Source organism: Panthera leo, chromosome A2 (genome assembly GCF_018350215.1).
Source record: "Panthera leo isolate Ple1 chromosome A2, P.leo_Ple1_pat1.1, whole genome shotgun sequence".
Classification (NCBI taxonomy): Eukaryota; Metazoa; Chordata; class Mammalia; order Carnivora; family Felidae; genus Panthera; species Panthera leo.
Window position 1 is genome coordinate 30,566,323 of NC_056680.1, and position 27,014 is coordinate 30,593,336.

A 27,014-nucleotide genomic window follows, 5' to 3' on the forward strand; every position below is an offset into this window, starting at 1 on the left:
GCAAATGTTTTCCCTCACCATCTAGAAAATGTTAAAGGCAGTTTTCCCTGCATTCATGAAAAGAGACACAGATTTTCTTGTGGCTTCTGATTTGTGCTCTGGATGTATGGTCTTCTGAAGTCTAGAAGGAAATAAAAGAGGAGACGAATCTTTTGTGTGGAGGTTATAAAGACAGTGTGGAGGTGTGTCTGCAGGTGGGGAAATAAATGACATGACTGACAAATACGAGTGACCTCACCTTGGGATACTTGTCCAAGAAGGCACTGTCCCATAACCCATGACATGCCCGGTGAGTGAAACAACAGAAAGAACAATGCAACAAACATTGTCTATGATCCACAATGCCTTGGAGTCACTGCCAGTTACCCACACAGCCTTTGCCCATTGGGACTCCAGTCTGTACCAGGAGGAAACCCTATTCAATTCATACGAGCACATCACGAACTAACTGCCCTGTGGTGACAACATTCCACTATGCTGTAATATTTTATACTGCTCCCATCCAATTATGCCCATGCACGCACCTCTCAACAATGCCACAGGACTTCTGATAGACCAAGTTTCTAAAAAAGCAGGACAGTGATGAGTATGGCCCCTATTTATCTCAGTGGTGGTTCAGTATGAAGTTTTTTTTTTTAATGTAGGCTTTTCACAGGCTGCAAGGAGGTACCAACTATCAGGATCCAAGTTCACTCTTACAGGAGAGACACAGAAATAATGGTGGCCTCCAAGATTACTTGTGCTTTACCAGGGGCTGGGGTTGGAAAAGGAAAGAGGGATGGCAAACAGAGGAGTAAAGGACCCCAGAGAATGGACCTCCAGGTTCTCTCCTAACACTGTCTCTGAGTGATCGGACTTTGTCCCACAGCTATTTCCTGCTCTCCAAGGTCAAAGATTCCTTATATTGTTCAGTCATTGGGTAACCTTGCATTTCAGGGAAGCCTGGACTCATTACCAACCCCAGAATGAGTCTAACTTGATCTTTGCCATTTGTGGTAATTCTATTTCCCTTCCTGATCATTGGTTTGAGTGTGGGCATATGACATATTTTTAATCAATGATATATGAGGGTTACACCCTTAGGACTTCTGGAAATTCTTCCTGTCAAAAATAGAGGCCTAAGGAAGAAAGAAATTTTATTATCCCCTTTCCTACATCTGGATATATATTAAGGTTGACATGCCTGGAACTGCCACAGTAATCTCATAACCATGAGGAGAAGCTAAGAGATTTCATGAGGAATTTGAACTGGAACAAAAATGAGGGTTAGCCACTCAGTTAACCAACTCTGAAAAGGCTCTATTTGTAGCTTCTGGATAGATCAGAAAATAATTCTTTCCTATTGGTTAAGCCAATTATAGTTGAATTTTCTGTTATCTCAGCCAAAAAGCATACCAAATGAATAAATAATCTGATGGAAAAAGAAATATTTTGCATCATTTCATGAACTCCTTGTGGATTCATGATCAGCTAAGAATCATATAACTTTCTTTCTGGTAATGGGTTATACTACATCCCCTTCCAGATGTTTCTGAGAGTGCATACACTATACTCTTTGCAAGAATCTTTCTATAATTATTAAGTAAAATTTCTTTCAACATGGTCAATATGCGGAATAAAACTGAGGAAAGGGCACCCGTAATTAGAACCCTTAATTAGAATGAACTCATAAAATATTATATAAGAAAATAAAAGATATGTGAATATATATGCAAGTTTAAAACCACAAGAAGAAAATACTCATTTTGAGAGTTTGCAAAGCAAATTCAGATCAGAGAGGTGGGAAGGATGTTAGGTTAAAATATATTTGAGTATTATAAGAAGCAGATACAGGTTCTAATAGCTGGATATGGGTGTTTGGACACCAGCGCAGAGAAGGCAGTCTAGGACAGAGGCCCTATTCATTCATGGAACTAGAGTTGAGATACCTACAATAAGCCATGAGTCACAGGGAAGACTCCGCCTCTGCCAGGTGGGGAAAGCAGCAAAGAAGCTTCTTGTATATCTAGGGTTGAGATAGAAAAAATAACTTCCCCAAATGCAGGCCCACCATCATGTGAATGAGCAGGTCCAAATTCATACCAACAGTAGGCAGCAAAAGCTCCTAATGGAGAAATCAACATAAAAATTGACCCAGAGCAATCCTTATCAAAATAACACCTGCATTCTTCATGGAGCTAGAACAAACAATCCTAAAATTTGTATGGAACCAGAATAGATCCTGAATAGAAAAAGCATTCTTGAAAAAGAAAACCAAAGCTGGAGGCATCACAATCCCAGATTGCAAGCTGCTTTATAAAGCTGTAATCATCAAGACAGTATGATACTGGCACAAAAAAGAGACACTCAGATCAATGGAACAGAACAGAGAACCCAGAAATGGACCCACAAACAAGGCCAACTAATCTTTGACAAAGTAGGAAAGAATATCCAATGAAATAAAAGACAGTCTCTTCAGCAAATGATGCTGGGAAAACTGGACAGCGACATGCAGAAAAATGAACCTGGGACACTTTCTTACACCATACACAAAAATAAACTCAAAATGGATGAAAGACCTAAACATTAAGACAGGAAGCCATCAAGATCCTCGAGGAGAGAGCAGGCAAAAACCTCTTTGACTTTAGCCTCAGCAACTTCTTACTCAATGTGTCTCCATAGGCAAGAGAAACAAAAGCAAAAATGAACTACTGGGACCTCATCAAAATAAAAAGCTTCTGCACAGTGAAGGAAACAATCAGCAAAACTAAAAGGCAACCAATGGAATGGGTTGCAAATGACATATCAGATAAAGGGGTTAGTATCCAAAATCTATAAAGAACTTATCAAACTCAGCACCCAAAAGCAAATAATCCAGTGAAGAAATGGGCAGAAGACATGAATAGACACTTCTCTAAAGAAGACATCCAGAGGGCCAACTGACACATGAAAAGATGCTCAACATCACTCATCATCAGGGAAATACAAATCAAAACCACAATGAGATACCACCTCACACCTGTCAGAATGGCAAACATTAACAACTCAGGCAACAACAGATGTTGGCGAGGATGCGGAGAAAGAGGATCTCTTTTGCATTGTTGGTGGGAATGCAAGCTGGTGCAGCCACTGGAAAACAGAATGGAGGTTACTCAAAAAATTAAAAATAGAACTACCCTACAACCCAGCAACTGCATTACTAGATATTTACCCAAGGGATACAGACGTGCTGTTTCACAGGGGCACATGCACCCCAATGTTTTAGCAGCACTATTGACAATAGCCAAAGTATAGAAACGGCCCAAATGTCCATGTATGGATGAATGGATAAAGAAGATGTGGTATATATTTACAATGGAGTATTACTGGACCATCAAAAACAATGAAATCTTGCCGTTTGCAACCACATGGATGGAATTAGAGGTTATTATGCTAAGCAAAATTAGTGAGAGAAAGACAAATATCATATGACTTCACTCGTATGAGGAATTTAAGAAACAAAACAGATGAACATAAGGGAAGGGAAGCAAAAATAATACAAAAACAGGGAGGGGGACAAAACATAAGAAACTCTTAAATATAGAGAACAAAGGGTTGTTGGAGGGGTTGTGGTGGGGGGGGGCAGGGAGATGGGCTACATGGGTAAGGGACATTAAGGAATCCACTCCTGAAATCATTGTTGCACTATATGCTAACTTGGATGTAAATTTAAAAATTAATTAATTAATTTTAAGAAATGGACCCAGAAAGAGTGAAACCATGAACTCTCAGAAAAGGCAAAGCCAATATCCCCCAACAGGGTTATTTTCATAGCTCAGGAAACCCGTAATGCCATGGAAATCTGTCTCAGCCGAAGATGAGCTCTCAGTTGAAGATTCAAACCACAGGAGGGAGTGAATTACTGGGATGGAGTGTTAGATGGTACAACAAAAAGAAGAATTTACACATTAAGAACAAGAAATAGAAAATCATCTGAAAGGGACTTTAAAATGGTTATTTTTAAATTTTTTTCAATGTTTATTTATTTTTGAGACAGAGAGAGACAGAGCATGAACGGGGGAGGGTCAGAGAGAGGGAGACACAGAATCTGAAACAGGCTCCAGGCTCTGAGCTGTCAGCACAGAGCCTGACGCGGGGCTCGAACTCACAGACCGCGAGATCATGACCTGAGCTGAAGTTGGCCACTCAACCGACTGAGCCACCCAGGCACCCCTAAAATGATTATTTTTAAAATATTTAAATAGGTAAAGAGAAAATAGAAAGGATAAAGCAAGCACAAAACAGTATAAAAAAAGAACAGATATGGAAAATGGAAAAGAATACAATGAAAATCTTAAAATGAAAATCATGACTTACTACAATTTAAAAAAAGCAATTAACTAAACAACAAAACAAATACACAGGAAAAAAATACCGTATATATTGGAACATAGATCTAAGGAAATGACCCAGAATGTGTAACAGAGAAGTAAGAGAAGTTGAATCATGGAAAATAGGAAGACAGGGTCTAAACTATGTCTGACAGGAATTCTAAGATAAAATTAAATGAACATGGGAGACCTGATGTTACAAAAGAAAATGGCTGAGAATTTTCCAGAATTGAAAAAAAAGTCATCAATCCTAAGATTTAAGGATCACCCGAGGACCTAAATAGGACAGCTAAAAACAAATTCATATCTAAAAGAATCATTGTAGCAAAACTGCAGAATATTAAACAGAAGCAAAATTCTTAAATGCTACTAGAGATTAAAATACATATTCCTACGAAGGAAAAACAATTATATAGACAAAGACTTATAGTCAGCATAATAGCTAATATTTACTCAGTGACTGATGTGGGATGGACATTGTTTTTTGTTTGTTTGTTTGAATTTTATTTGAGAGAGAGAGAGCTCATGTGTGGGGGAGAGGGGTCGAGTGAGAGAGAATCTTGAGAAGGCCCAGGCAGAGCTTAATCCTACAACCCTGAGATCATGACCTGAGCTGAAGTCAAGAGTCAGATGTTCAACTGACTGAGCCACCCAGGCACCCCTGGACATGGTTTTAAGTATCTCTTACTCTCTTACTTAATGTTCACAGCAGTTTGATGGGGAAGATGCTGTTGCTAACCCCATTTCACAAATAGATATGGAATAATGGATAAAAGACAATGGAATAATGTATTCAAAATGGTGAGACATAATTCTATCCAGAGGTCTCTTCATCAGGAATGAAGCTGGGGGGTTGTTTATTTCTTTCCTGATAGATGCATTTAATAATCCATAAACATTTAAAGAGTTGAATAATAATACAGAATATGTGTTAAAAATAGCCACACCAGACATGTCACATTGTCATAAATTCCTCAGAGTTATGTATGTGGTCATTTTGTGTGTGGTGAGCACAGCAGAAACTGGTAGAGCAGATAGTTTTTAACCAAATCTTGGTTTTTCAATGCCAAACCAGACTGAGTTAAAGAAGCTGCAAAAGAAAATATGCAGGTTAAACTGGCACAGTGATTCCTTTCCAAATATTTCTACAGCACAAAAGATGGTCTTCTGTATCAGTAAAACAAGAGCCCTTTAAGTATTTCAAACACACAAAAAAATCCAGTACGATGAATTGCTTATTTACTGATGGAAGAGCTAAAGAACCAAAGAGCGCTATGAAGCAACCTTACGTTTAGCAAAAGCAAGGTGGCTCCCACTCACCTAGGGCTGGAGTGACAAAAGCAGGAGGTGGCTATACCAGAGTTTAGGAGTCAGGGTCACCTGGTGGGCCTGTCTAATGGGAACTGAGATCATCGAAGGGAGCGACATCCTCTAGGAACTGGAGCCACACTAGTATTGCAGCAACTCTCGGCATTGCCACCTGCAACAGAGCCAGGAGCAGTGGGGGATATCCTGGCTTTTATCCTTCCCTAGCTCTCCAGGCTTCCACTAGAGCCTTCCATTAGTGAAACCCATCTAGACAGACGGCAAGAGAGCACAGGAAATGTAGCATCCTGCAATGCACACAACAGGCAGAGGATGCATGGTTCTCCAACTCTTCCGTCTGCCTGAGTTCCTCCACTTCAGTTTGCTAGTCAACGTAGGCCTGAAAGCGGCAGGTACGTTTTGTGTGGCAATGACTGAGCTGACCCCTCTTTCATGCAAAGGCAGTGCTTCTTTCCAGTCAGAGTCCTGTTCTACAAGCTCGAACTTTACTTAAGACCATCTATCTATCGAGCTTTTTTGCAATGCCTACGTCCTCTCAAAGCTACTCTGCCCAGAAGCTAATAGAGGAATGTAAAAATAGCTTTAGCGGTCTTTCAGCATGGATTTTCTTATTTGTATTCTAAGTAACTCATTTAGGCAGACCTAGAAAGCTTCTTATTTGCATTTGTTTTGCCCACAGAAAATTCACAGTTTGCCACTGCTTCACGTCATAGAAATAATCAAAATACAAATTGCTTGAACTGTAAAGACAGCAGCTCAGAAAACCTAGGATAAGGAAAAAAAATTAGGGCACATTTTAAACATAAGTGAAAGGTGTTTTTGCCCTGGCTATCTTCAACTTCTATCTGTAAAGCACAAGCAGAAAAGAATTTTGAGAATTACTTACTTAGTTCACAGAAACTTCATCTTCTCTGAAATCTTATTTTCGACCAAGTGAACCAGAAAAGATGTCAATGTTAAATCTGTTTTCATCTAATGTAGATAACCAGAATCTATATAATTTTTCTTGAATTACAGTTAAGCAATAACTACTAGTCATCTTTATCTACCATCAAAAGAAAAGCATCTGAAAGAAGAATATGCTATTGATCAAATGAAGAGTGTTTGTTAACTTTCATTTTAAATATATAATTATCTATAATATTAAATTTTAGCCATAATATTTTTTATTCATCTATTAGCCTTCATAGAGATTAATGGTTTAATGAAATATTATAGTATTAACTCTGTTGGGCATTTTTGGTGATAGAAAGTATTTTTGGTGGTAGTGTAGTCAATTGTTAACTACTGTGTCCAGAACTGAGGTAGATTTTATAAACTGTCCTAATTTTGAAACTGAGATTGCGCCCTGTATAGGGCTCTGTGCTGACAGCATGGAGCCTGCTTGGGATTCTCTCTCTCCCTCTCTCTCTGCAACTTCCTCCACTCATGCTTGCGCTCGCTCTCTCTCTCTCTCTCTCTCTCTCAAAATAAATAAATAAACATTTAAAAACAAATAGAACTACCCCACAATCCAGCAATTGCACTATTAGGTATTTACGCAAAGAATACAAAAACACTAATTCAAAGGGATACATTCACCCCAATGCTTATAACGGCATTAGCTACAATAGCCAAACTATGGAAACAGCCCAAATGTCCACTGATTGATGAATGGATAAAGAAGAAATGGTGTATATATGTAATAGAATATTATTCAGCCATAAAAAATAATGAAATCTTGCCACTTACAACAAAGTGATGGTGTCAGACAGTATTATGCTAAGTGAAATAAGTCAGTCAGAGAAAGACAAGTACCGTATGATTTCACTCATATGTGGAACTTAAGAAACAAAACAAACGGACATAAGGAGAAAAAATAGAGAGGCAAACCAAGAGGCAAACTCTTAATTATAGAGAGCAATCTGATAGTTACCAGATGGGAGTTGGGAGGGCAGATGAATTAACTAGGTGATAGAGATGAAGGAGTTCATGCGCTGGGATGAGCACCAGGTGTTGTATGTAAGTGTTAAATCACTATATCGTACACCTGAAACTAATATTACACTGTATGTTAACTGGAATTTAAATAAAAATGGGAAAAAAACAAAAAAAAAATAAAGAAAATAAACTGTCCTAACTTTTAAAAACTTTTTGTGCTATTGGGGTGCCTGGGTGGCTCAGTTGGTTTAGCATCCAACTCCTGATCTCGGCTTAGGTCACAATGTCATGATTTGTGAGTTCGAGTCCTGCTGTAAGCACGGAGACTGCTTGGGATTCTCTCTCTCCTTCTCTCTCTGCCTCTCCCCTGCTCTCTCTCTAAATAAAACTTTAAAATAAGAAATTTTTGTGCTATCAATAAGCAATTATTTCGACTCTTGAGCTGCCTATGTGTATACATTTTCTTTTTAACGTTCAGTGCATATATATAGTTAGTATCACTTGACCAGTTATGTAAGAAAGCTTTGTGGAGTGAGTGTGAGTGTATTTGTGTTTGGTATATTTCATAAAGAACATTAGCACCCTCTTCTGGATGACTCTGGAGGCTGTAATGAAAATATTCTGTCAATCTCTTCCCATTTCCTAACAATGAACAGCTTGAATTGTTCATTAAATTTGCTCCCGATTAAAGCACAACCTTTGAGTAATTTAATTACACCATATATTTCTGAAACACTGATAAGTGCTAGCATCAAAAAAAACCACTTCATTGCTAAATGTTACCCACTGGGAATAAGTGTTTGGCTTACGAAAAGGAAAAAAAAAATGCTGTTTCTACATTTCTCAGATTGAGTGTCCCCAGTGACTCTTGAATATACACAGCTATGCAAGGAGGAAGGAGCAGAAGGACAGACAAGGAGAGCAGACTTGAGCATTCTTCTGCCAGCTGTCAGTACTTGAAGAGCAAGTTTATGCCCTCTTATGCTTTAATACCAGCCACTGACATAATGCAATATTCTTTTATTCAACTGGACTTTTAAAAAAAATCAGATACCTTTTCAATCACACTGCCTGGAATTCCCCAGATGCTTCTGTGATAGATATCGTATTGAGACTGGTGATGGAGATGGGATGTACTTGCTTGATTCATTCATTCACTCACTCACTCACTTATTCATTCTACGAATATTTAGTGTGCATCTACTGTGTGGCAAGCACTCTTCTAGGTCCTGGAGATCTGGGGAACAGACTCCAGCTCCCGACTTCATGGAGACTACATTTCTGAGCGAAGGGACATACAATGCAGAAGTACAAACATGGTATGTCACATGATAATAATTTCTATGTAGGAAAATGAGAGTAAGTGGAATAAGAAGTGTTGGTAGGTGGTGGGGGGGGGCGTATTTTATACAAAGTGGTCAGAAAGTACTATTGATAAGGTGACATTTGAGCAGAGACATGAGTTAAGTGCAAGTTTAAACCTTGTGGGTATCAGAGAAAAAGCATTCCAGGAGAAGGAACAGCAAATGTAAGCCCCTCTGAGGTGTGGCCCTGGATTCCTTTTAAATATTGCCAATGCTGTGTAGCAACTCAGCATGTAACACAAGTTATGAGCCTGCTTGAGCTTTAGAATTTGAAAACTTGGGTAAGATGCTACATATTAGCAACTGACAAAGTACTTAAAATCTCTGAGTTTTTGTTTTCTCTGCTATAAAATGGGGATTTCTACAATTTCTTTCTTCCAAGGGATATTGTAAAAATTAAGTGAAATATTGCAGACAGGTATAGCACTGCTCCCGGTATTGTGCTTAGTTCAGGAAGTGTTAGCTCTCAAACGGGAAAATGCTTCTCAGGGACACTTGAATTTTCTGCAACATTTATGTATTAAATGGATCACAAATGTTAAACTGGAATGTTCTTCTAATAGTAGTCAAAAATCATAATGTAAGCAGAAATACTTCTTTTTCTGGGTTGTCCTGGACAAGCTGCTTTACCTTCGTGAAACTTAGGTTTTGCAAAACGAGGATATTAAATCGGTCACTGCAGTCTAAAGCCTCCAGGTCATATGAGGGCTACTCTCCCTGTTTTAAACCCCCAAATAAAATTACTTTTCATAAGGATAATGAGGGGCTAGACTTTCAGGCTTGCTTTGGGCTGAGTTATGAGGCATGGAATTCAGTGGCTGAGGTCTCTGGCTATGGATTGTGACAATCTGGCCAAAGTGCTATCCCGAAAAGTTGTTCAATTTACATTTACCTGAAGAGCATTGCTTTCCTCAAACTCCTGTGTTCTTGAGATATTTTCAAGGGCTCCATTATCCAGATCTAACTCCAACACCTCCACTACCAATGAGCCTCCTTCCAGGATTAATTGTCTCTCAATCCCTTCTTCCCAAATTCCATTCTTTCTCTTTCTGCCTCTTGAGGGAAAGCCCCTTTCCAAGCTCACTCTGTAAGTCAGCTAAATATGGTGAGATGAAGTGTCTGAAGACTGTGAGGGGTGACTGAAGGAGCAGAAAGCAGAGAAATGATCCCTCCAGAACCATTTCCATGGGGGAAATGAGTCCAAAAGATGGGGTGGAGAATCAGGAATCTAGTCTATTCCTCCTAAGGCGTCTTTGTCCAAGTTTGAAAAATTGTCAGAGGGTCAGGTAATGCAGGCTGCCTTACTCATCCTTAGAATTTTTAAATAGGATTAAACAGAACTGGTCAGAGCATTGAAGGAACAGCTAGCTGCCCAGAGGCAAAGTAACGTACAGGAGGCCTTGGTGTGGCTAGCTGTTAAGTAGCAAAGTCTATTCGAGAAATTGCCCAGCTCATGTTAAAAATCTCCCTCCTTTTTCCTTGCAGAATTTATCAGAACCCCCAGAACCTGTTAAAGCTGATTCTGGAATTTACTGGATTTTGACTCTGGGCAAGTTGTTCAGCCTTTCCTGAGCCTCCGGCTCTGTTTGTAAAATGGGGGTGATGACAATTAGCCAGGAGAGTTGCCTGGCACATAGTATGGCTTCAGGGCATGGTAGCAATTATCAAGATAAAGGGGCAGCATGGTGGTTCTAAGGAGTTATGCATATTGTAAGGCACTTGCTAGCTGGAAGACAGTATGCTAATTTTGGTAAGATACAAGTAAGTATGAGATAAGAAATATACGAAATGGGCATGAAGAAGATCTGAAGACTGAAAAGTCAGATATTTTGGATGTTACATAATTAAGGTGTGGAAAAACTAATCATGCAGTTGGCAATCAGGCCTCATTTATTCCTCCTGAAGTTCCTACATGGCACCAAATCTACTCTAGTGGAAACTCGGAAGCAGTGACAACACAGGACATGGGAAATGGACACTATGCAATCACCTGCATTGAGACCAAAATCCATTGTACTAATCAGTTACTGGGATCTTTGCATAATTACACATGCTCATGGGACATTTACTGACTTTGTTAGCTCTCATGGCTGCTAACATGTGACCCTTGGGACAAACACCATCCTGGTAAGAACTAGCTTTTTCTTTCCAGTGTGGAGATATTACAACACAGTCAGAGCATAATTATTAGCTGTGTGTTGGTGACTCAGTTTTTCATTTTCACTTTTCTTTTGTTCTTAACCCTATATAATATTTATTTGCTGTCAAATGAAGTAGAGACTGGGAAATAGTTGCATTAAATTCTATGTAATCCATTTCCCAAAACAAAAATAAACAAATATGTAACTCTTAAAAAGATTCTATTTAAACCACCTTAGGATTATTTAACACAATCTTTTTCATGTCAATAAGCATTTTAGGGAACATAAGGTGCAAAGGGCTAAAACAATGTGAGAATATGTTCAATTTCTTTTGTTTTTGGTTTTTTAATAATTTTTTTAATGTTTATTCATTTTTGAGAGACAGACCATGAGCTGGGGAGGGGCAGAGAGACACAGGGAGACACAATCTGAAGCAGGCCCCAGGCTCTGAGCTGTCAGAACAGAGCCCGACACATGGCTCAAACTCACAAATGGTGAGATCATGACCTGAGCTGAAGTCGGATACTCAACAGACTGAGCCACCCATGCGCCCCAAACTCTCTTTGAATTAAAGGTGGAAAATCAGAAAATCAGGAAATAATACTTGCAGTTAACAGACTGAAAAAATTTAAATACGTGATAAAATCCTAGTGGCTAAAGCTATGGAGAAGCAGAAATTTTTATTTTATTTTATTTTATTTTACTACTTTACTATATTTTATTTTATTTTATTTTATTATTTTATTTTATTTTATTTTAGAGAAGTATGCACTTCTGTACAAGACTGTGGTGGTATAACCTTTCCGGAGGGGAAATGTTGTCCTATCCATCAGTATTTAAATGATACTTTCCCTTGCACTTTCTCCTGGGAATTCCAAAGCTAGGACTTTTATTGTCAATATTCTTTCATAAATTTTCAAGCTAATGGACGAAGATGGTTAATGTGGCTTATAACAACAGCAACAGCAATCAATGGAACAACAGAAATTACTACCTATATTTCATAAATAGGACATATATACGTGTGACGAGATAACATTTTGTAATATTACCTGTTTGGGGGGTAAGACTGATTATCTTTTTCACCTGGTGTAGTGGGTCCCTTGCTTCAGGGGACAAATGGCACAGCAGAATGCAAATGACAAATACGTAGAGAACATTTGGCTTTTGAGTTTCAAATGCTTAGACCCTGATATTTAGAAGCTTATGCAGTAAACAAGAGAAACCTATTTATCTGCCCTCCAAGATAAAAACTTCCTGGGTTGGCAAAAGGGAAGCAGTTACAGAAGGAGCATGTATGTGCACTAGAAAGGAGCCTTCCATTTCAGGCTGAATCCAGGGACGGTTAGTAACAAAAGCTACAGATCATTTTGCTGAGTCTAAGAGAAAAGAAAACCTGCCTCTTAGATAGAGGCCTGCATGGGACTAGAATCTACCCCCACCCCCAGCCAACTCCCATGACCACCAATGTTGACAGCATCCTGACATAGTGCTGAAAAAACAGAATAGGAAGGAATGGCTCCCAAATGCCAGCATGGTTCAGTAATCCCGTGTGTCTGAGAGTGGCATAGACACATCAGGGAGATCCAAAGAATCTAAGGGAAATGGAGTAGGAGTCAGGGATGATCAACAGAGATCTACATGGAGCAGTGCTTGAGGACCAGGAGGAATAGTAGACATCTTAGCATCTGCCAGCACAGAATGACAATAACAAGACAACATCTTGTTAGATGCCACACTCGTGTCTTAGGACTTCTGCTCTACATAGGTCTCATGGAACTCAGATAAATGTCATGCAGAAAAACCCTGAAGTAGCAGAGATTCCGTTTTTGGCCACCCATGGGAATTGAATCTTGAGATGAAATTAAGTTGAGCTAAAGAGAAATAAAGATAATTGAACGTCTTCCTTACCTTAGTTATTGGAATGAGACAGTCTCTCACTTCACATACCATGGAGTAATACGTATGGAAAATAATGAGGCAAGCAAATATGCTCCAATGTGAGATCTGCAAGATAAATTTTACATTAAAAGAGGGAAAAAACAATTTGAAAGTACGCATTCATTTGCATAAAAATGTTGTATGTGCTAAGTGTTTCAAGGATATGAAAGAAATGAGTAACTGATTTCCTTTAGACACTGAGACTTTTCATTTTACACCATTTTCTAAAGATTTCTTTTAAACCAAGAGTATATATTACTGTTATAAAACATATTTACAATGCATAATAAAATATCCTTTCATCTTTATACCATGTTTTGTGATCCATTACATTGAATTAGAATTCCATTTATGTAGCATTTATTTCAATAATTTCAGAATAAAAGATGAAAATATGGGTCTTAAATATCTTTTGAGTGTGGCATAAAGCTGTCAAAGAGAACTCATTTGGTTTTCTTTTTTCAGTGACGAAGGGTGTTGCAATGTGCCTTTAAGGAAAACAACTCTTTCTCCATCGTTTCTGTAAAAGTCAACACGCAATTTTTCTCACCACAAAACTACAAAAAGTTTTTCTTAAAATGTGTTGATAATCAGAACAAGGACATATGATTTGAAGAACTGGGCAAAGTCATACATTTTCATATGCCCTAGCCTATGGTCATACATGTAGGTAATAGACGCTGAACATATCACCAGAACTTAAATATGCAGAAAAGAATGGCTACCTTCAAAGTCATCCTGCAGTTATTCTAAGCCATGAAAACTATTTTGTAAGCCATTGTTTTGAATTGCTGTTAGAACGGATAGCATATTATTTTGATTGTTGTAACAGGTGCCAAGTAATCACCATTTGAGGGTGGATTTAAATTTTAATAGCAGCTAAAGGGCATTTAGAGTCAAGAATGGTAAGACAGTTGTTCAATAGAGATAATAAATTTACAATTAAAAAACAAGTGGGGTACTATAAAATAACATGATTGTTCCACAAACTCTGAAGGAAAGAATGTCTATTGCCCCAAATAAACTCTTTTTTAAATGTTTATTTATTTATTTTGAGAGAGTGCACTCAAGTGCACACATGAGTTGGGGCGGGGCAGAGAGAAAGAGAGAGAGAGAGAGAGAGAGAGAGAGAGAGAGTCCAAAGCAGGCTCCACACTGTCACTGGGGCTCAATCTCACAAACCATGAGTTTCATAACCTGAGCTGAAATCGAAAGTCGGACTCAACCAACTGAGCCACCCAGGTGCCCTGAAACTCTTGAAAGTCTGCAGCATCATTTGAACAACTGTATTGCCTTCCTATCAGGCTACTTTAAAATAATAATTTTGATGAATGAATTTTAGCCTCTCTGTTAAAAATCAGTCTAATGACTCATGGTGGTAGCATTCTATATATCATAACTTTTTAAATATGGAACTACAGGATTTTAAAAACCAATTTAGTGGGTGCAACCAATATTAAGAATATAGAAAAGAAAATATCAGAGTTTATGATATGTAGTCAGGGAAGCACCATTTTATCAAACTTTGTTTCAGTTATTTATTTTTAGCCACACATTCATTATTCAGTAAAAATTTATTGAGCCCCTGTTTTGTGCTAACCCAGGGCTCTAGACCAGAATCTTGCCCTTGTTCAAATTTTGGGCCAGGTACTCCTTTATTGTGTGTATGTCTAGCAAGGAGGAGATTGTCCTTTGCGTTGTAGGATATGTAGAAGCAACCTAGGTGTTATGGGCTGAACTATGTCCCCCATATTTCATGATCACTCCTCTCCAGGTGAGTTTGGCCATGAGCTTCTAGGACTTCTCACTTGACCGGGCAGCTGGGTTGGTTAGTAGAACAAGAGAGAAGCTGAAGCTTCTAGTTTCTTAAGAGTCCAGAACGTGACACAATGTATCCCATTGACAAGGTAGCCCTAAAGCTAAATTAAATAGGAGGGAACATCAGCTTCACACTTTGATGAGAAAAGTGTCAAAGAATTTGGGGGTCGTGTTTCAAAACTGCCACATCTTCAAACAACCACATTAAGTGTATTTTCTATTAATATGTCCTAATCTTACAGACAACTAAAACAAAGAGAGATTAAGTAATTTGCCCAAAGTCACATAACTTTTACATGTTATCTTTTGGTCTTCAAAGACAAACCACAGCGATTCTGCTGTTCTGCCTCTACTTGCGATTAGCACATATAAAACTCCACATCCTTCAGGGGTGCCTTGGTGGCTCAGTCAATTGGGCCTCCCACTCTGGATTTCGGCTCAGGTCATGATCTCACAGTTGGTGGGATCACACCCCACGTCGAGCCCCGTGTCAAGCCCCACATTGGGCTCTGCACTGACAGCACAGAGCCTGTTTGGGATTCTATCTCTCCCTCTCTCTCTGCCCTTTCCCTCCTCATGCACAAGCACACACTGTCTCTTGTTCATAAATAAACTTAAAAACAAAAAAACCCACTCCACATCCTTCATAATTTAGAGCCTGGAATAGCTGTTTGAGGGCAAAAGACACAGGGGTTCCATAAAATGAGAAAAATATGGATAGAGATTTTATCTGATGGTGGACAGATTAAAAGGTGAAGGAACTCAGTAATCTGTGCAACAAATATGGAACGATTAGAAGATATGTGATCACAATGGAGTACTACATGGCAATGAGAAAGAACGAAATAGGGCCCTTTGTAGCAACGTGGATGGAACTGGAGAGTGTGATGCTAAGCGAAATAAGCCATACAGAGCAAGACAGATACCATATGGTTTCACTCTTATGTGGATCCTGAGAAACGTAACAGAAACCCATGGGGGAGGGGAAGGAAAAAAAAAAAGAGGTTAGAGTGGGAGAGAGCCAAAGCATAAGAGACTCTTAAAAACTGAGAACAAACTGAGGGTTGATGGGGGGTGGTGATGGGTATTGAAGAGGGCACCTTTCGGGATGAGCACTGGGTGTTGTATGGAAACCAATTTGACAATAAATTTCATATATTGAAAAAAAAAAAAGAGAAGATATGTGATCAACATGATGCTTGAATTTAAGCAAAATAATAATACATTAGAAAGTCTCTCCGGACTTGAGGTCTTTTTGAAAAAATTATTCCAGATAAAGTTGCACATGCCCATTAAGCATGCAGTGAATCTTTGAGTTTTTAAGAGGAAGTGCTCTAAGTAAAAAGTAATTTTATTAAAAGCCAAAACAACTCCTATCAGCACATAGCAGGAGTATGCGTATTTTTTTATTGTGTCTCAGAACTGAATGCTAAATAGAGTCTCGTATTTTTTGTAATGTAAATCTAAGTGGTACTTAGCCATTTAACACAAAACCCAGTTCTGCCCTTCCTAACAGAAAATATAGAAATGTTTAAAATTCAGTGGAGGGCACATTACTGGCTTATTGACCAAACAGGTATCTTCCTCCAAGGAAGACACAGGAGCTATTCAAACTCATAGATATAATTCAAATGCATTCTTTTTTTTTTTTAATTTTTTTTTTTTTAACATTTATTTATTTTTGAGACAGAGAGAGACAGAGCATGAACAGGGGCGGGGCAGAGAGAGAGGGAGACACAGAATCTGAAACGGGCTCCAGGCTCTGAGCGGTCAGCACCGAGCCCGACGCGGGGCTCGAACTCACGGATCGTGAGATCGTGACCTGGGCCGAAGTCAGCCGCTTAACCGACTGAGCCACCCAGGCGCCCCTAATTCAAACACATTCTTAAGTATACAGTATACAGTGGCAGTTTGGTTTCCAATGACACTCTTCAACTGAAATTTGTGCTGTTTAAAACAAGACAAAACAAAATTTCCTTTCCTTTTTAATCTGAAGAATCGGTATAAGAACGATGATTATTTTCTAGCCAGTGATAAATACTTCTGCGTCCATGATATTCAATATACCAGCAAGTAGAGAAGAGGACAAGGTATTTGATCACCGAACTTCTACATTCCACGTGGGCTGGGAACCTGCCTGATGCATTCACTCTTGTAACTCCACTCCCTGGTACATTTGTGTGGAGTAGACATTCAACAGACAGTTCCTGAATAAATGAGATGTTTCTTTTGCTCCAAGAAATAATATTTAGTCAGAGTGCGTGTCCACTTAATGGACTTAAATCACATTTATCAATACTTAAAAATATATTTTACCTCACTTCCTTAATTGTTATGGAGAAGCAGGGGCATTAGAGACAACTTCTCTTAAAATTTTTAAAAAATTATTTTATTTTGAGAAAGAGACCGTACGCACACATGGGTGAGGGGCAGAGAAAGAGAGAGAGAAGGAGGCAGGAAGGGAGGGGGGGGAGAGAGAGAGAGAGAGAGAGAGAGAGAGAGAGAGAGAGAATCTTACGCAGGCTCTACGCTTGGCATGGAGCTGGACGCGAGGTTTGATCCCACGACCCTGGGATCATGACCTGAGCTAAAATTAAGAGTTGGACACTCAACCAACTGAGACACCCAGGTGCCCTTAAACTTTTCTTTTCTTTTCTCTTCTAGTCTTTCTTTCTCTCTTTCTTTCTTTCTCTTTTTTTCTTTTTCTTTTTTTTTTTTAACTAATGAAGAAACTGAGTCTAGAAACACGGACTCTAGCATACCTGGCCAAAGTTCACAGATGCTGCAGAGACCCAAATCAGAGCTCCCCATCCAAGTGGACACAGACTTTGCCATACTCATTTTTTTTAACGTTTTTTCATTTTCTGAGGGACAGAGCATGAGTGGGAAAGGGGCAGAGAGAGGGAGACACAGAATCCGAAGCAGGCTCCAGGCTCTGAGCTGTCAGCACAGAGCCTGACGTGGGGCTTGAACTGACGAACTGTGAGATCATGACCTGAGCCGATGTCGGATGCTCAACTGACTGAGCCACCCAGGTGCCCCTTGCCATACTCATTATTAATGCGAAAGGAAACACATCTATATCTTACCGAGTCAAGTACATGCCCATGTTCCCCCAGGTGGGGCTTGGCCCAGACAAGAGTAGAATCTATTACATAAATGTGTCCAAGCATTTGTGGTTTCTTTTTCTTTCTTTTCTTTCTTTTTTTTTTTTTTTAGCACTATTGCCCTGTTATTTTTTTCACTACCTTTATATCACCTATCTGACAACATTCAAATGCTGAAAACAACAGGTGCCTGTTGTGTTTATTAATACAGTGCCTAGTACGTGATAGGTTCTCAATAAATTGTTAGTAGGAGGAAATAAAAAAATAAAATTATGTTACAACATCCTCCTGAGTTTCACTTGTTCAATATATTGGTTCAATCTATGCAGGTTTACTCAGGGCTGGCTTCTCCACTCAGGCCAGGGGCACAATGCCTAGGAAGCATGAAGAGGCTCATAAAAATGTTTCAGTATCCTTTAAAAATCAGAAGAAAAAATTTATATGATCCAGTCTGGATTATATTCATTTTTACGCCAATGCAGTTATAAAATACAAGTTTTAGTATGTTTTTGAAAAGAAAGAGCCAGGAAGGCAAGTTGCTTAGGGCCCACGAAAGTTATACTATGGCCCTGGGCTCTCCTGGGATGCTTTAAGAGCTGATGCATGAAACTACAGACCTGCACTGAGCTCACTGAAAACCTACAGACATGAACGTGGAGCTCAATGTGTGTACCCAGCAGTTGGAGAAAGTGTGCTGGTGTCTGGCTACTTGCTGAGAAATATACTGGGTTAACTAATGGTAGAGATGTTAAAGTCAAAGATGGAAACTCTGGGTGAGCTGCTCTCTCAAAGTTTATTGGGAAAAAGGATTCACAAGTTTTTTTCTGTGGACCACCCATAAGCCACATGTAATGGATCAGTAACATGTACATTACATGTTACATTACATGTAATGGATCCTCTTAGCCTCCTGGGGCTGCCAGTTTCCTAAGAAGCTGCAAAGGGAATAAGTTACCAGTGGAGGCAGGAGCACACACCTTAGGTCAATGACAGCCAGGTGAGTGGTCCCTGATGGTAGGGATTGGGAGTGTCTTTCTGAAAAAGAGAAAGTCTTCCAGGCTGAGAGGGAACGAAGCCACTTTACAACAGTATCAGTCAACTAGGAGCCTTCCTACTCACTGACACTGACCACTCTTCATTTCTGCCAGAAACCTGTTAGCAAGGGAGAGAGGAGGAGCAAGGAAAGAGTGAGGGAAGCAATCCACAGCATCCTCCGCCATGTTGGTTTGGGCTTAGGGAAAGATTTAACTTTTACTCAGTTTTGCTGCTTTAATTATTAAATGAGACTGGAAATTACAAATTTCAGAATCAAGAAAATTGTAAATAACCTATAGCATTTTGTTGAGAGAGCAATTCAAAATCATGTCTGAGGTTTCTTTCAGGGGCCTGGGGCAATCATGGGAGACAAAAAAATAAGGCAATTTGTTCAGTATCATCCATTTCAGTGGAAATATTCTGAAACAGTCAATACCTCCACAAATGGTTTCACAAATTCAGATTTCCCATCACTTGAATGTTCATTATTTCACACTGTGGAATAATCAATCTTCATATAAATAAGCAAATAAAATGAGCATAGAATTTAATTCATGATTCTATATGCCAAGTCATAAGTGAGGGCTGAGAGCTCCCACAGAGCCTTCTGAAAGAGGAAGATACTGGTCAAGGACTACATGACATGCAGACAGCAAAAGGAGAGGCCTGGGTGATATTAAGGAAATTTCCATTTCATGTTGCAGAGTACTGATCACATCAGTCAATCTATTCTGGATACATACAACACATGTGTTTGTGATCACTTCTGTTTATATACAAATATTTGTGGAAAATATGGAAAATTTAGAGAACTTAGTATCAACCTGTTTTCATATAGGGGAGTTGAATAGAACTGTTGAGGATTCAAAGTAAATGTCCCAAATATGTTATTTTTTGAAGTTTCTTCACTGTGTCAACCTAGAAATTTCTTTTTTTTTTAATGTTTTCACCATCCGCCACCATACAGTTATTACAATATTATTGACTATATTCCCTATGCTGTACTTTTCATTTCTGTGACTTATTTATTCTATAGCTGGAAGTCTGTACCTCTTACGCCCCTTTACCTATTTTGCCCATCCCCTACCCTCACCCCTCTGGCAACCACATGTTTGTTCTCTGTATTTAAAAGTCTGGGTTTTTTTAGTTTGCTTGATTTCTTTAGATTCCACATATAAATGAAATCATGTGGTATTTGTCTTTGTGTGACTTATTTCACTTAGCATATCAACCATAGATATTTCTCTCAATTTCTATATAATTTTAATATACAACATATTTGTGAATTTAATATACAACATATTTTTCAAATAATATTAATGATAATAAATGAGAAACCATTTACATATTTAAGTATCCCATTTATCTATTTCCCCAAATATAAGCATAAATTCTGTTTTCTTAATAATCTAGGATATGATTTGCTTATGTGTTGCAGACTATGAGTTTGGAGTTCTCTCTTGTCCAGCAAGAGAGCTGATGCAGAACTGAATATGAGAGAGGCTAATGTCCGGGAGGAGACAAGAACCCCAAACAGGGGTTCCATCTCCATATTCACTGAGCTCACAACATATTACCCACGTGGTGAATGTGAAGAAAACAAGATCTTACACATGTGAATGTGGAGAAAACAATCAGACAGTAATCATTAACGTGTGTGTGTGTAAGAAGCAAAGAGCCTGGGGGAACATGTGGAGTTTGTGATCAAAGTACAAAAGTATTTTGTACAAAGTACAAAAGATCAGATGGGAAGTAATTTCCTGCAGGTGATATAACAAGTTACTCATGATCCCATTCTAACCCATTTGTGTAAGTAGAACCTCTTTCCCCATACCTAAAGAAATTAACTAATGATGGATTTGCTCACAAATGCTTGACCATGGAAAGGTGGGTGTGAGGTTTCGAGTTGAAATGAAAAGTCACACAACTGCTTTTAAGGTACAGAAGACTCATCTTAGAATTTATGTAACAGCCATTCCTGTCTGGTTCTTTTTTTTTTTTACTGTTACTTCCAGTGATTATTTCTCAGAAATAAAGAAATGTTAACGTATTTATTGATGGAAACACTGGCAGGTAAGTCTTTTGTAAGACTTTTTGCAAGACTTTTGAAGATCCCGTTCACCAAAAATACCTGCCCGCGGCCCTTCGCAGAACTGATGTTTTAAGCCCATCCTATCTTTTCCAATAACATCCCATTCAAACCTAGTTTGTTGCATTCTACATTTACGGGCCACCAAAGGGGTGCCAGACACCAGGCTTAGCAATGAATGGGCTACAAATATGATTGATCTATATTTCCTACCTTTAAGGAGACCATTTATTTATCCAATAAGCATTTTTTGTGAGCCTATGATGTGCCACATTTCCTGTCGAAGTTGGAGACACAGGAGGCAGCCAAGATTCTGCCATGTGGAGCTTACATAATATAGTGGGCAGGTAAACACTGACAAGGTAAATTGGATCATAATTGTTATACAGCAGTAGAGGGTATTAAGATAGCACAGGAAAAAGGCACCTAACTTAGTCTGGAATATTAGATAGGCTTCTTTGTTAACATCAGACATTACATTACAAGAAGTAGAATAAAACCAGAGAATTATAAGCTGAAAGAAACATTTTCAAAGTGAAAAGACCACTGGGATAAGAGTGGCCAGTTCTGATTGGTTTATGACTGAAGGAAGTGGAAATCTAGGCTTCCCAGAATAGATGCCACTGGAACTGAGCAATGAGGGACATTTTATTAGGGTACAGTCTAAGGCAATCTAACAAACTCCAAAACATAATGGCATGAACAAAGTACTACCTTGTAATAGATCAAAGATCAGATGATGCTATCATCCTCCAGATATGACCTTCATCCTTGACGCCAAGGTGGCCGCTACAGCTCTTGTCATCACATACGGATCCTACCTGGCCACAAGAAAAAAAGGACGTAGATTGGTATGTGGAGACAAGGAAAAAACCCTGTTAAAATTTAAAGTGAAAAAAGTAGGTTGTGCAATAATATACATGGTATTAACTCACTTTTATTAACGATAGCATATATGCGTCATTTGAAATAGATATAACATATACATTATATTTTTAAAATATATTCATATATATATGCATATACATATATTCGCATCCATATACTTCTATATAGAAAATTGTATATTCCTGTAAGCAATAGAAGTAGGAGGTGGGAAAAAAAAATCTTACTTTAGGTAGTTCTAGATTCTTTGAAGTTTTATGTGTATTACTTTTATAAATATGTGAAACATAAAGAGAAGAAAGGATATCAGAGTGTTAGTGTGCTTATATTTTCTCTTCATAAGCTCTCATGAACACAAATGCACACAAAATATACATAAGACCAAAAAAAAACATTACCTTTAATTAATCTGCATATAGAAATAAAGCCATGCAGAGAGAATTACATTTCTCTTGCTTAATTTATAGATCATGCTAAGGAAAAAGTAATCCCATATTCATTTCACTACTCGAAGAGTTGTAGAAAATTGTGTTATTTGTTATTCTATCATTGAGTATGATGGGTCCCTGGCTAGTAAAATAAAAGCACTAAGTAATGATGGACTTTTTTTTTTTTTTTTTTTTTTTAACTTCAGGATGTTAACCTATGGTTGCTAGATCTATCATTTTGTTTTTTTAATTAAGACTATTTTCTCTTCAGGGAAGTTTTAGGTTACAGCAAAATTGCACAGAAGGGACAGAGATTTCCTATATACTCTCTACCCCAACACAAGCATAGCTTCCTTTATTATCATCTTCCACTCTCTGAATGGTAGAATTTTTACAACTGATGACATTACACTGACACACTGTAATCACCCAAAGTCCACAGTTTACATTACAGTCATCCTTGGCACTATATATAACATAGGTTTGGACAAATGTAAAGTGACATGTATCCATCACATGATATCAAACGGAGTATTTTCACTGCTTGAAAAACCCTCTGTGTGTCTCTTATTCATCCCTTACTCCACCACAATCTCTGGCAAACAATGTCATTTTTACTGTCCCCATAGTTTTGCCTTTTCTGGTAGGTCATATAGCCAGAATCATATACTGTGCTGCCTGTTCCGATTGACTTCTAATGTTTAACAGGCATTTAAGGTTCCCCCATGCCTCTTCATGGCTTGATTAATTTTTTTAATCAAACATGCCCCTATCACCTCATTTGTACTTAACAACCTATAACACTAAGGTAAAATAAGGAATCCTTTAAAATAAGACCTTTAGAAATCTTGAAAATAAATGGGAAAAGTGCTCTCCTCAATAACAAATGACATTGCAAAAATTACTAGTAGCGAGATGAAAACTAGTAGGACATACGATGACTGAGAGTGTGGAATACTTGGGAATAAACTTAAGCAGGTAAAAGACTTTTACGTTGAAAATTACAAAACACTGAAAGAAGTTAAAGAAGACATAAATGAATGGAAAGAAATGCGTATTTGTGTACTGGAATATTTAGTAATGTTAACAATATCCGTAGCGCCCAAGGCAATCTCCAATCAATGCAATGCCTATCAAAATCTCAATGGCAGGGTGCCTGGGTGGCTCAGTAGCCCGACTCGTGGCTACGAGTGGTTTCAGCTCCAGGTCACTGATCTCACAGTTTGTGGGTTCAAGCCCTGCGTTGGGCTCCATGCTGACAGTGCAGAGCCTGCTTCGGATTCTCTCTCTCTCTCCCTCTCTCTCTGACCCTTCCCCACTCATGTTCTCTGTCTCTCTCTCTCTCTCTCAAAACAATAAACTTTAAAAAATCCCAATAGAATTTTTCACAGAAATAGTAAAAACAATCTTAAAATTCATATGGAACCACAGAGACCTTGAATAGCCAAAATAATCTTGAGAAAGAACAAAGCTGAAGGCATCACACTTCCTGATCTCAAAATATAAAGTTACAATAATCAAAATAGTTTGCACTGACATATAGACAGACGTAGATCAATGGAACATAGTAGAGAGCTCAGAAATAAACCCAAGCATATATGTTTAACTGATCTTTGACAAGATTATCAAGAATACCCAATGGGGATAGGACAGTTTCTTCAGCAAATGATGTTGTGAAACCTGGATATCCACACGTGTTCTTTCCACAATTAAAAAAAAGAAGAGAATGTGGATAATCGATGTATATTTTATATTTTGGATAATTAGAAGGTATAAAATTAGTTCAAGCTCTCAAGAGTTATTGGGTTCAGGGCCACCTGAGTGGCTCAGTAGGTTGAGCATCTGACTTCGGCTTAAGTCATGATCTTGCAGTTCACGGGTTCAAGTCCCGCATCAGGATCTCTGCTGCCAGTGCAGAGCCTGCTTCAGATTTTCTGTCTCCCTCTCTCTCTGCACCTCCCCTGCTCATGTGCATGTGCTCTCTCTTTCTCTCTCTAAAATAAACATTAAAAAAAAAAATTATTGGCTTCACTTCCATTTAGCTGTATGAACTTGGGCAAGTCTTCAACTTATCCATGACTCAGTTCCATTATTTGCAAACTCTGGATAATACTAACTAATTTGTAGTGGTATAAGAAGCTTATCACAGTGACTGGCACATAGTACATCCTCATTAGAAGTCACTTCTAAGAAAGCTGTCGATATCTGCTGACCATGATTTGGGGAAAGGATTCTTTCATTTTCTGTCTTCTTCCCCTCCCTCCCCACTCTGTTTCTCGTCTTTCCTTCCTTCCTTCTCTTTTAGTGACTTTTTGGGTTTTAACCTGTCTTCTATTTCTGCCAAAGAACCTATGTAATTATACCTTTCTTCTGGGTATTATCTGCCAAGCAGGTGTAAAAGTGCAGTGCAGTGTAATTTAGTAAAGATCTAATTTTAGGTATTGGATTTGTGTTTCTCTGTGTGAGTGGTCCAGCAGTGCCCTCACACACACTTGTCAAGCTGTGTGAAAGGACCTTGGCCAGCAGAGAATACAACCATGAAGTGACAAAAGGGTCAATTTTCCAATGTCTCGCGTTTGAATTAATCTGAGTTTGTTTTTGACTTAAAGGTTCATATTGGTAAGGAATAAGTAAATGTGTTATAATTGTTGAATAGGATGGGGTTTTCTTTGGACTCATTTAGAGTAGATACAAAAGCCATTTTGTCATACTGAGGCATGAGGTCTATAGACCATCTGGAGAATTTACTAAAATGACAAGCATGTAGTGTCTAATTTGGATTACAGACTTTTATTAAAGATAGGAAAGAATTCATCTGATCTTTCCTATCTTTATCATCTGTAAGGGTTTTATAAGTATATGTATGCAACTGTTCCCTAAAACAAGGATAAAATTATTGGAGATTGCAAATATTCCCAAAACTATTTTTAAGAACATCCTAACAATCCCTGTCAAAGCTCTACTTGTAAACATCAAAGAAATAAAAAAAGACTTTCACATTGAATTGTATGTTCTTGGAAAGTGTATGTATATTGCGAAGCCTCCCAAAAACAATGTTACCAATGTTCTTATCAACCCCCGAAGAAAATTCCCAAGATTAAATGACAAGCTTGGAGTTTAAGGAGAAAGGAAAAAACAAGAAACATTTGAAGGAAAAAGAAATGAGAATTTTGAAAAGAAAAAAAGGAGATAGAAGAAAATAAATGATTTTTAAGTGTTTATAAGTCGTGGTGTATAACAGTCACTGGGATGCCAATGTCATAGGCTGTCTCCCTACCATTGTGGTAGGTCTTATGTCTTGGCTTTTTAGCAGCTTTCTGTACTAGATTCTCTAATGCCAGGTATTATTCTGGGTTCTTTACTTGTGAAAACTCATATATCCCTCCTTACAAAGCAATGTGGATGTCCAGTTAATCTCCATTTTGCTATAAGGAAGCTAAATGAAAAGAGTTTGAGAGCCTTGCTCAAGGTCACGTAACAAGGGAGTGGTAGAGCCAGGATATGAGGAGCACAGTTGATCTGTTTCCAGAATTTGAGTAATCCTCTCTTATGCTAGACCCTTTTTTCAGGCAGTAACACTTTAGTCAAGATGTATCCATTCTTTGGGCTTTATTTATGTCATTCAAAACTTGCAGTGGGTGACATGAGATTAACGCAAAGCGGGTGTGATCTATGAGTCTGTGAAAACATGGGAGTGATACAAGAAGAATGTCAAGAAGGATGAGCATTTTGGAAAATGCAGTTAATGATGAAAGATAAAAATAATTAGAATGATTGAGCCTTTGAGAAGGGGAGGAGTTTCTTCTAATTAGGTTCATGGAAAAACAGTGGTAGAAGTTGTACGTGGAGTCGACAATGGTACCCATCTTTATTTCTTCAGAGACATTTCGTTTATGTTTCAGCAAGAAAAATATTTTTGCCTAAAGCTTGTGACATTTTCAAATTTGCAATGGAAACTGCATAGTATCTTTTTTCTTAGAAAGTTACAAGGGTAGGAGAAAACTCATGACTCTGCTGTTTACTATCTATAAAAGCTTAGCTGAGAGTTTTCATTTCTCTGAGCCTGTATTTTCTTGTCTACACAAGGCAAGAAAGTGATACAGACTTATGAGGTTGATGAGGATACTGAGTTATGCCAATAGGGGCACTGAGCATTCTATCCAACATCTACTTAATACTGAGAGTCATTATTATGATTACTGTTACAATTCGTATTCCCTGAGGTCAATGGTGAATCTTTGGACATGCATTTTGGTCTTCTAAATTTGCATGTGTTCAAGCCAGGCCATATTTACACAGACATCTTTTGTTTAAAACAAAGATGCAAATAGAAATAGTGAAAGCATTTTGTGATGTGAGTCCACATCGGTCTTGACATTTGAATTTTTGCATCAGTTATGATTATTTTTTTAATGTTTATTTATTTTTGAGAGAGAGAGAGAGAGAGAGAGCATGCACAAGCAGGGGAAGGGCAGAGAGAGGAGACAATCCCAAGCAGGCTCTGTAACATCAGCACAGTGCCTGACGCGGGGCTCGAACCCACGAACCGGGAGATCATGACCTGAAGTGAAACCAAGAGTCGGATGCTTAACCAACTGAGCCACCCAGGTG

General features: G+C 38.4%; 1 long non-coding RNA gene across 1 annotated transcript; it reads right to left on the reverse strand.

The window, feature by feature from the left end:
* Nucleotides 1-19: 19 nt before the first annotated feature.
* Nucleotides 20-21,878, reverse strand: LOC122213394. Its single transcript, XR_006199491.1, has 3 exons — nucleotides 21,805-21,878; nucleotides 13,012-13,107; nucleotides 20-121 (listed from the first exon to the last, which is right to left on the reverse strand). It is a non-coding gene; the product is annotated as an uncharacterized LOC122213394 (long non-coding RNA).
* Between the last annotated feature and the right edge of the window lie 5,136 nt (nucleotides 21,879-27,014).